We start from the raw sequence: 12,173 nt of genomic DNA, 5'->3' as shown, positions 1-12,173 counted from the left end.
ATGCAACTGTGAAGGAGAAAACATGGTTTTAGTAAACACATAATAATTTCAAAAGAACAAAGAAAGAGTTTCATAAGATGTAAACCTGAACCGTGGGTGATAACTGCTGCTTATGCTCTTAGTCAAATTATGAATAGGGAATAATGCTTCGCTAGGATCATCTCTGTAACACAAATAAAAAGACAAAAACTCTATCAACTATAAATAATCAAAGCAGAACCTAGAAAGAAAAAGAAAGTAACAAACAAAAAGTGTTAAAGAGAAATAGAAACCTAAATCGTTTTCTTCCATGTTGACCATATAATATGCTAACATAATCGATAGAAAGCGTGTAATCAAATCATCTCTTTTTTTCTTCTTTTCGGTACCTTGCAATGATTCCAATATCTGGTCATCATGTAATTGAATTTCGATGTACACAAAGATTGCAAATTAGCACTGACTTTACCTATTACATACTTTGAGAGCGTGAAGATTTTTTACAAATCTTCAAAGACTTCGGTGATGGCCAATCTACTATTAGAGATGACAGATCTATGAAAGATTGGAACAATTTTTATGTTTTAAAAAGCCTAATCATTCACGATCGAAATTGAATAAACAGAATATAAAAAGTCGAACCTTTTATACAATAAATCGATGAACAATCTGGTGATCATGAATTAGGATTCCTCAGATTTTGTGTCTGATCAAGTTTTTGAGTAATCTCGACACGAAGATCAGATCAAAGAAAGAGACACCGTAGGGGCGACATAGAAGTTAAGGAGAAAGCAAATAATTAGTTGGGTTTTTGGCTAATACGTTATTTTCCCGGAGTAATTAGTTAGACTAATCGACACAGTGAAAATAATAATGTCAGCCCAATTCTTTAAATATTTAACAGATTAATTTTTTATATAGTCTAGCCCAAATTTATGACCCAAGTCACTTTATTATATAGTGTAGCCCATTTTTTAAACAATTGACATATTCAGTTTTAAAATTAATTAAAGTGAAGTACAATATATTTGTGCAATTTATGGTTGTTGTTTCTTTGTGGTGAAAAAAAATACAAACTATAATATTTAATATTTATTCTATTATGCTACAATACAATTTTAAAGAAAATAAAATATCATAAAACTAATAATAATTAATAGAAAACCACATCAATAAAAAATAAACCATTTTTAAATAAATAAACAAAAACTAAGAAGTTAATATATGAATATTACACTTACATCAAATTGCATCAAGTTATACAATTATAGATATAATATTATGTAGAGATTAAATTTTTTTTATCAAATATCTATATTATAAAATAATATATTTTAAATATCTATATTATAAAATAATATATTTTACTCTACATGGAATTTACAAAACATAAGAATATAAATGAACATTTTATAAAACCAATAGTTTATGAATTTACGTTGAACATAAGTTAAATCCAGCATCCACGCGGGGGCGCGGGTCATGATCTAGTCTATATTATTAAAACTGAAGTACACGTTAAGATTGCTTGGAAACTTGAATAGTAGTTTTAATGAAATTTGCTTGGAAATATAGATAGAAGTTTAAAAAAGAAGTTTGTTTGGAAACATGAATAGTAGTATAAAAAAAATATAATATTGTTTGGAAACATGGATAGCAGTATATTAAGAAAAAAAAGTAAAGGCTTTATGTTAATAATAAAAATTGGAAGTCCATTATATTATGATAAACTATCTATTTGAGCCAACTTTAAAATATACATAAATTGACTAATCTAATTACCTAAAAGCATTTTTGTCTAAAATAATCATAAAATAATAGTTTTAAGTTGATTTAAATCAAAAATTGATTTACATCAAAAATTGATTTAAAATATACATATATTCAAAATTTTATTTTTACTAAAATATTTTCTATGACCATTATTAAAATAATGTTTTCAATATATATAAGAAAAATACAATTAAAAGCTCAATTTCATATAGCAACTTAAATTATGGTTTTTATATTTCACATTAAATTTTAAAAATATTATATATTATTATTTATATGATGATACATATAAAATATTATTAATTATATGATTACTTATATGATGGTACATATAAAATACGATTAATTATACGATAACGTATATATGATATATAATAGTGACTAGGGGTGAGCTTTTGGGTATCCATTCGGGTTCGGTTCGGATTTGTTTGGATTTCGGGTTTCCGGGGTCAAAGATTTCAGACCCATTCAGATATTTCTAAATTTCGGTTAAAATTCTTTTCAGATCTTTGCGTGTTCGGGTTCGGGTTCGGATCACCTATTTAAATTATTTTTAAAAAATTTAAATTCATTATATACTTTAAATTTCTCAAAATATATAAACAAAATAAAATATCACATATAAATTTGAATAACATATGTTAGAATACATAAACTTAACATATAAATTGGTTTGTTTTAAATATTTAGATCGAGAATCAATAAATATTTTAAATATTTTTGGTGTTTTGAGTATACTTTAACTATTTTATATATTTATTTTTGACTATTTGTTGATATTTTCAAGTATTTAAACCAACTTAAAAGTAGCATATGTATTATGAACGTTTTATATACATTAAATCTAAAAATAATTAATATGTATAAGTATATAAACCTTTTTTGGATGCATTTGAGCATCCGAAATACTTCGGTTAAGAGCAGATTCGGTTTCGAATCTCTAAATATCAAATTTTTGAATAATTTGGATATTTAATTAATTTCGGTTCGGTTTTGGTACTACTCTTTCGGATGGGGATCGGTTCGGTTCTTCAGGTTTTGATTTTTTTATCTTGCCCTAATATTGACATGAAAAACAAATAGCAATATATTTTTGAAAAATATATCCGCGCGGACGCGCGGATCAAAATCCAGTGCTTATTCATAGGAGCTTGATAGCAAGCTAGCTACAGAGAAGGTAAAAGTGTATTAAATATGATTTAGTTGGGGTAGTGCGGCTTAAGCTTTAAGGTAAAGACTGAAAGAGAAGGTGTACCTTTGTGTTATAGTGAAAGATTCTGGAAAGGGAAAAGGTATGGACAAGAAGACCAAGAAGACGATGGTGTATGTTAGGATTGACGATGGGCTGCTTGAAAAAGTATTTTAGCCCATATATAGAAGGTTCGTCAAATCCAAATACCTTTTTCTACCTACATAAATCGGGACAAAAAATGAACCTTAAGTTTTAAAAACTAATTTGGCTGAGAAAGGTTTAATAAGCATAGTCGCGAATATACCAAATAATGACAAATATAAAATGATGTGTCAATCCTTTACGTTTTGTTATTGCTGAATTATCATTCTTTTAAAAAATACTCCTATAACTTTTATTATAGTTTACTAGGTTTTGGTCCGCGATATGGGCTAGTTATGTTTTAATTATGATTTTTTTCATTTTATTTAAAGATAAAAACTATTAGCAAAGTGTATTTTTGTTTCTATTTATATACTACCTTTTGTGCTTCATGAAATAGAAAGCCAAGTAACATCACAACGGGTTGTTTATGATCACAGTAATGAGCATTAATCAAATATTATTAGAGTGAAACAAATTGACTTGATGGTCGAAAAAAAGATATTGAGGTCAAAAGGTACAAACTTGGAATCTTACGTTAGTCGTTGTGAATCTCAGGGGCTGAAAGTCTAACGCTGAACTTTTGCTTTTTGTTTTTTTTTTGCTTGAGCTTTGTGTTTGTGACGTAATATGTGTTGTTGGCCCACAATTACGTAGACGAAGAGAGCGTAAAGTAGTGAGAGCTTACTATTGCAAAGTCAATCTCTCCTGTTTGAACACGAGACAATAATCTCCCTGAATCGGCCTGGCCGGAACAAAAGTTTTGTTTGATAATATGTTGCCCTTCACGCCGCGCTTGGAGTCTACCGGCACCGGAGGAGACAACCTCAGTGCAGCCGATAAAGCCCTTTTATGAAGACAAAGCCAGCCCTAAAGAAGTGAGAGCTTACGATTGTAGAATCAATATTTCCGGTTTGAATTCCAAACAATAAACTCCCCAAGTGGGTCTCATGATCCTCGCCAACTAAATTGAAAACATCACCAACAACACGCTGAAGAAGAAAATTTTACAAAAAAGAAAACACGTTGAAGAAAACGGATGCTAGGAATGTTGTTGAATAGGCCAGGAACATTAGACGTGAGCAAGTTATATATGTGAGGACGGCGAAATTGAAGAGTTCAATTCAATTGGAGTTACTGAAATAAAGAGGGTTTTGAAGAATCAAAATAGTGGAGTTAGTTTTAGATTAGATTTAGGAAGAGGAAGAGTTAGTTCGACAATGGTGGAGAAAGAAATGTGATGAAAATTACTGAATCGTTAATTTTGATAATCTGGCACTATGATTGGCTCTAAATATTTTAGGTGATGTGGCATTCTTGAGAGGGCTTCAATTTAGTTCATCTTCTCTATTAAAAGAGAAGTACCATTTTTATCTACTATTTAAAAGTCTACTAGGACCATTTCATTAATCACATAATATGATATAATAATTAATAGGAATATTAATAATAAATTAATTTTAACTATAGATTTGAATTTTATTTTCAGTTATAACAAAATCTGTTGAGAAAAATCTAACAAAATCCTACTAAATTTTTAAATAATTTTTATTTAATATTTGTTTAATTAATTTCGTAATTAAATAATATAATGCTTTCATTTAAATAAATTATCATCTACCACTAAAACGGGTTCAAATTTGTTAATCATGTCAGATTTGTTTTATACAAATGATGTTATTAACATATGTTAAAAATTTATTTCTACAGCTATATATTTTCAAAAATCATATGTTGAAGAATATTTTTTATTTGATGATTTCAAATTATGAAAACTCGAAAACGTAATAAAAAAGGTAAAATGTATAAAACAAACCCCTATATTAATAAAGTAATAAGAAACTTAAACAATAAAATTAAAAAGTTATAAAATACTAAACACTAAAATATAAATTGTATATTTAAATTTATATAATAATATTAAAATTAAATATTTATAAAATGAAAATATACCCGCACTATGTGCGGGATAAACTCTAGTTTTATTTATAGTAGATGATGATCTCATTGACATATTCCCACTAGATAACTTAAAATAAATTTTATTGAAAGCTTTCACTGAATTCTTAACAATTAATAAAATATAAATATCAATGCAATGATATCTTGGAAATTTCAGTTTTTGAAAACTTATCTGCAAATATCACAAATAAAATTCCTTTAAGTTTTTGAAATTGAGATATATTAAATAATAATTAAATTAGCTTTATTGTTTTATTTATAGTTGATAAAATGTATTTTTCTATGAAATAAAATATAACTATAAACTATAAAGTCTATCTCTCTTTAGCCCTAGATTTCCAATATTGGAAAGAGTCATTACTACATGTAGGTTTATTACATTTAATATATTAATTTAGGGTCCTATTTTTATCTACCATAAAAAAATTATTGTAGGACCATTTTATCTACAACTTAATATTAGTCATTTAATTGTCTAAACTAATCAATTTAACATATTACATCCACCAAAAATCTTACGGTATTTTTTCTAAACTAAACTAAGTCCTTATGCTATCAAAACACTATCTCTTTGAGAGCTTTGTCCAACTTTTTATCGTAGCATATTTACCGGAGTCAATACATCTAACATATTAATTTATGGTCCTATTTTTATCTACCATAAAAAAGTTATTGTAGGGACATTTTATCTACAGCTTAATATGACTTATTTAATTGTCTAAACTAATCAATTTAACATACTAGGGGTTTAGCTCCGCACAAGCTCGGGGTCATTGACCAAATTGTTGTTCTATAAAAATATGAGGAGGTGATGCTTTTTTTTTTTTTTTGTGTGGAGATGATGTTATCATTATGAAACCAAAAGAATTGGCCCAATTTAGAGAAGAGAAAGATACGTTTCCAGAAAATGGAGAACCCAAAGTCCGATAGAGAAGAGTACATGAGGATGATCAGGAGAGTTGGCGTCAGCGGTAAAGCGACAGAAACCTGAGGAGAAGAGAGTCAAGATAGCCACGGTTGCATCATGATAGAGGAGACCCAGGGTTTTTTTCTCTGAAAGTTAGAATCATGTCCTTAATTTGCTTATCAATAACCAGCGAGATGTTGTCTGCTGATCGATATATATACCGGTGCAGCCTAGCGTTCCTTTCTGTCCAGGTCCAATACATACACCCTTGCCAGCAAAGCAGCGCTAAGCGTGGCTGTTATTAACATAAAAAACGGTGTACGTAATTGGTAGTGCGGTTATGTTGTCTAAACGCACCGGATATTTGAACTCGCTCAGTTGTATATATTTGACCACTTGTGTCCTGCCTCATTCAATCATATTGTCTTGTATAACTCACGGTTCTTGCCAACTGTCAATAAATGGTGTTTTCGCTAGTGTGCGATAGGTACATTATTCTGATTTGCTCATGTTCTTAAAAATTTAATATGGAATTAGTGACAATGAACTATGTAAACCCCAGCTTCCCCCATTAGGACACCATGAATAGAACGTTTGCTGCTGCTTGTACCTCCTGCCGTCTTTCATTCTTTCCCTTAAAGTCTACCTGCAGCGTGTGTTTGAATTTTTTGGTGAGGCAATTTTTCAAATATTGTATCTACTTTCGTTTTATACCTCATTTTTTGCCTAATAAGGATGTCAAACTGCATGATTGACCATTCATAATGTTTGTTTGTGATATGGGTCGTTGATAAACAATTGTCTTGATGGATGTATGATGGTCTATATGGTTTGGTCGAATTTTTTAACTTAGATTTTGGCTTGATGTTGTATCAATTTAAAACGAAATAGTGTTAGCAAGTCTGGTATTCTATGTCACCTCCTTTTATTCGTAGGCACTGTTACAGGAAGTTATAAAATTTGTTATGATCTGTGTGTAAATAGTGAGAGCAATTACACCGTAACTAATTAATGCCTAACATAAACTCATCATCACTGTTATTCTCACCAAAACGAGCTTGCCAATCAGAAGGTTTGGAAGACATGGATTATTGAGTTAGCATTTAGATCTTCTAATCACCATCGATTGCTTATAATCAAACTCGTAATCATCCATCAGATGTAACTATAATAGAATAAGGTAATATAGTCACAAAACAAAAGAAATATCCAGAATTCAAAAGTTTATATACCCTTTGAGTATCTGGAGTTAGTTGTATGAGCCTCTTAACCACCGGAAAGGTAATACTCCTCATTGGTAGTAGTATCAGTACGTAAGTAAAAAAATAAGATCAATTTTCAAATGCGAGTAACAACATATTTACACATATAACGTATTGCAGAAGAAAAGGAGAAGGGTAAACAACGTTCTCTACAAGCCGTAGGTGTGGGGAAGACGACCGACAATCTTCTGAGAACACCGCCCAAGATGAAGGTCACTAAACGTTGTGTGGCTAACCGCAGCTAAGGTAGCGAAAGCATTATCAATTAAAAAATTCGGATGGAGCAACAATAACTTACAAAGAAGATATAGTCATAATGAGGATATCAGATGTGGATCTCGCTGCTGCGGCCTCCACTATTTATAGTGATCTAGCTGTTCCAGTTACAAAACGCCCGAATGTTGGAGTTATATAGAAATTAATGAAAGACAATAGGGAGTGAAAACACTAATTGAGGACATGCACGATCTTCACTACATAAGCCTAGTGTGTGTGATGTTTCATATATGGACGGTTACTTAGATCTTATCACCTCAAAACTCAAAGGTTACCCTACAAGCGAGAAAGACAAGGTCATAGAGAGGTGGTGAATTGTGTGGGATGTATCAGTTCACTACAAGAAAACAGCAAGGATACTGAAGGAAAAAATCGTCGGACTTTCGTCGGAATAACGTTATTCCGACGACATACCGACGAAACAAGTCTTCGGAAATAATTCCTCGGAATTTCTTCTTTCCTCAGAAATCCCTCGGAATTTTCCAACGGAATTCCGAGGAAACAAATTTCTGAGGAAATTTCGAGGATCACTAGTTTGTCGGAAATCTCCTCGGAATATACCGAGGGAGAACTTCGTCGGGATATTTCCTCGGAACTTCATCGATCGATGCGTTTTTGGACATATATACATCGATCGATCCGTTTATAAAAAAAACGTTCGGAATATACCGAGGGACGGTTTGACGTACAACAAATTATAATTTTAAAAGTTTTAGGGATCTCATTTACATAAAGGAGTTGCTGACGTGGACTACCTAAGAGGAGAAAAAACTGTGACATTATATATATGAATGGACTCCTATGTGGTTATTCTTATGGGCATGAGATTTGATTGATTTAGTGTTAAATTTTGAAAAGGACAGTCACACGGTTTGACGTACAACAAATTATAATTTTAAAAGTTTTAGGGATCTCATTTACATAAAGGAGTTGCTGACGTGGACTACCTAAGAGGAGAAAAAACTGTGACATTATATATATGAATGGACTCCTATGTGGTTATTCTTATGGGCATGAGATTTGATTGATTTAGTGTTAAATTTTTAAAATGACAGTCACCCGGTTTGACGTACAACAAATTATAATTTTAAAAGTTTTAGGGATCTCATTTACATAAAGGAGTTGCTGACGTGGACTACCTAAGAGGAGAAAAAACTGTGACATTATATATATGAATGGACTCCTATGTGGTTATTCTTATGGGCATGAGATTTGATTGATTTAGTGTTAAATTTTTAAAATGACAGTCACCCGGTTTGACGTACAACAAATTATAATTTTAAAAGTTTTAGGGATCTCATTTACATAAAGGAGTTGCTGACGTGGACTACCTAAGAGGAGAAAAAACTGTGACATTATATATATGAATGGACTCCTATGTGGTTATTCTTATGGGCATGAGATTTGATTGATTTAGTGTTAAATTTTGAAAAGGACAGTCACACGGTTTGACGTACAACAAATTATAATTTTAAAAGTTTTAGGGATCTCATTTACATAAAGGAGTTGCTGACGTGGACTACCTAAGAGGAGAAAAAACTGTGACATTATATATATGAATGGACTCCTATGTGGTTATTCTTATGGGCATGAGATTTGATTGATTTAGTGTTAAATTTTTAAAATGACAGTCACCCGGTTTGACGTACAACAAATTATAATTTTAAAAGTTTTAGGGATCTCATTTACATAAAGGAGTTGCTGACGTGGACTACCTAAGAGGAGAAAAAACTGTGACATTATATATATGAATGGACTCCTATGTGGTTATTCTTATGGGCATGAGATTTGATTGATTTAGTGTTAAATTTTTAAAATGACAGTCACCCGGTTTGACGTACAACAAATTATAATTTTAAAAGTTTTAGGGATCTCATTTACATAAAGGAGTTGCTGACGTGGACTACCTAAGAGGAGAAAAAACTGTGACATTATATATATGAATGGACTCCTATGTGGTTATTCTTATGGGCATGAGATTTGATTGATTTAGTGTTAAATTTTGAAAAGGACAGTCACACGGTTTGACGTACAACAAATTATAATTTTAAAAGTTTTAGGGATCTCATTTACATAAAGGAGTTGCTGACGTGGACTACCTAAGAGGAGAAAAAACTGTGACATTATATATATGAATGGACTCCTATGTGGTTATTCTTATGGGCATGAGATTTGATTGATTTAGTGTTAAATTTTTAAAATGACAGTCACCCGGTTTGACGTACAACAAATTATAATTTTAAAAGTTTTAGGGATCTCATTTACATAAAGGAGTTGCTGACGTGGACTACCTAAGAGGAGAAAAAACTGTGACATTATATATATGAATGGACTCCTATGTGGTTATTCTTATGGGCATGAGATTTGATTGATTTAGTGTTAAATTTTTAAAATGACAGTCACCCGGTTTGACGTACAACAAATTATAATTTTAAAAGTTTTAGGGATCTCATTTACATAAAGGAGTTGCTGACGTGGACTACCTAAGAGGAGAAAAAACTGTGACATTATATATATGAATGGACTCCTATGTGGTTATTCTTATGGGCATGAGATTTGATTGATTTAGTGTTAAATTTTGAAAAGGACAGTCACACGGTTTGACGTACAACAAATTATAATTTTAAAAGTTTTAGGGATCTCATTTACATAAAGGAGTTGCTGACGTGGACTACCTAAGAGGAGAAAAAACTGTGACATTATATATATGAATGGACTCCTATGTGGTTATTCTTATGGGCATGAGATTTGATTGATTTAGTGTTAAATTTTTAAAATGACAGTCACCCGGTTTGACGTACAACAAATTATAATTTTAAAAGTTTTAGGGATCTCATTTACATAAAGGAGTTGCTGACGTGGACTACCTAAGAGGAGAAAAAACTGTGACATTATATATATGAATGGACTCCTATGTGGTTATTCTTATGGGCATGAGATTTGATTGATTTAGTGTTAAATTTTTAAAATGACAGTCACCCGGTTTGACGTACAACAAATTATAATTTTAAAAGTTTTAGGGATCTCATTTACATAAAGGAGTTGCTGACGTGGACTACCTAAGAGGAGAAAAAACTGTGACATTATATATATGAATGGACTCCTATGTGGTTATTCTTATGGGCATGAGATTTGATTGATTTAGTGTTAAATTTTGAAAAGGACAGTCACACGGTTTGACGTACAACAAATTATAATTTTAAAAGTTTTAGGGATCTCATTTACATAAAGGAGTTGCTGACGTGGACTACCTAAGAGGAGAAAAAACTGTGACATTATATATATGAATGGACTCCTATGTGGTTATTCTTATGGGCATGAGATTTGATTGATTTAGTGTTAAATTTTTAAAATGACAGTCACCCGGTTTGACGTACAACAAATTATAATTTTAAAAGTTTTAGGGATCTCATTTACATAAAGGAGTTGCTGACGTGGACTACCTAAGAGGAGAAAAAACTGTGACATTATATATATGAATGGACTCCTATGTGGTTATTCTTATGGGCATGAGATTTGATTGATTTAGTGTTAAATTTTTAAAATGACAGTCACCCGGTTTGACGTACAACAAATTATAATTTTAAAAGTTTTAGGGATCTCATTTACATAAAGGAGTTGCTGACGTGGACTACCTAAGAGGAGAAAAAACTGTGACATTATATATATGAATGGACTCCTATGTGGTTATTCTTATGGGCATGAGATTTGATTGATTTAGTGTTAAATTTTGAAAAGGACAGTCACACGGTTTGACGTACAACAAATTATAATTTTAAAAGTTTTAGGGATCTCATTTACATAAAGGAGTTGCTGACGTGGACTACCTAAGAGGAGAAAAAACTGTGACATTATATATATGAATGGACTCCTATGTGGTTATTCTTATGGGCATGAGATTTGATTGATTTAGTGTTAAATTTTTAAAATGACAGTCACCCGGTTTGACGTACAACAAATTATAATTTTAAAAGTTTTAGGGATCTCATTTACATAAAGGAGTTGCTGACGTGGACTACCTAAGAGGAGAAAAAACTGTGACATTATATATATGAATGGACTCCTATGTGGTTATTCTTATGGGCATGAGATTTGATTGATTTAGTGTTAAATTTTTAAAATGACAGTCACCCGGTTTGACGTACAACAAATTATAATTTTAAAAGTTTTAGGGATCTCATTTACATAAAGGAGTTGCTGACGTGGACTACCTAAGAGGAGAAAAAACTGTGACATTATATATATGAATGGACTCCTATGTGGTTATTCTTATGGGCATGAGATTTGATTGATTTAGTGTTAAATTTTGAAAAGGACAGTCACACGGTTTGACGTACAACAAATTATAATTTTAAAAGTTTTAGGGATCTCATTTACATAAAGGAGTTGCTGACGTGGACTACCTAAGAGGAGAAAAAACTGTGACATTATATATATGAATGGACTCCTATGTGGTTATTCTTATGGGCATGAGATTTGATTGATTTAGTGTTAAATTTTTAAAATGACAGTCACCCGGTTTGACGTACAACAAATTATAATTTTAAAAGTTTTAGGGATCTCATTTACATAAAGGAGTTGCTGACGTGGACTACCTAAGAGGAGAAAAAACTGTGACATTATATATATGAATGGACTCCTATGTGGTTATTCTTATGGGCATGAGATTTGATTGATTTAG

Source organism: Brassica oleracea, chromosome C4 (genome assembly GCF_000695525.1).
Source record: "Brassica oleracea var. oleracea cultivar TO1000 chromosome C4, BOL, whole genome shotgun sequence".
NCBI classification, from domain to species: Eukaryota; Viridiplantae; Streptophyta; class Magnoliopsida; order Brassicales; family Brassicaceae; genus Brassica; species Brassica oleracea.
Note: the sequence above shows the minus strand (reverse complement) of the source record.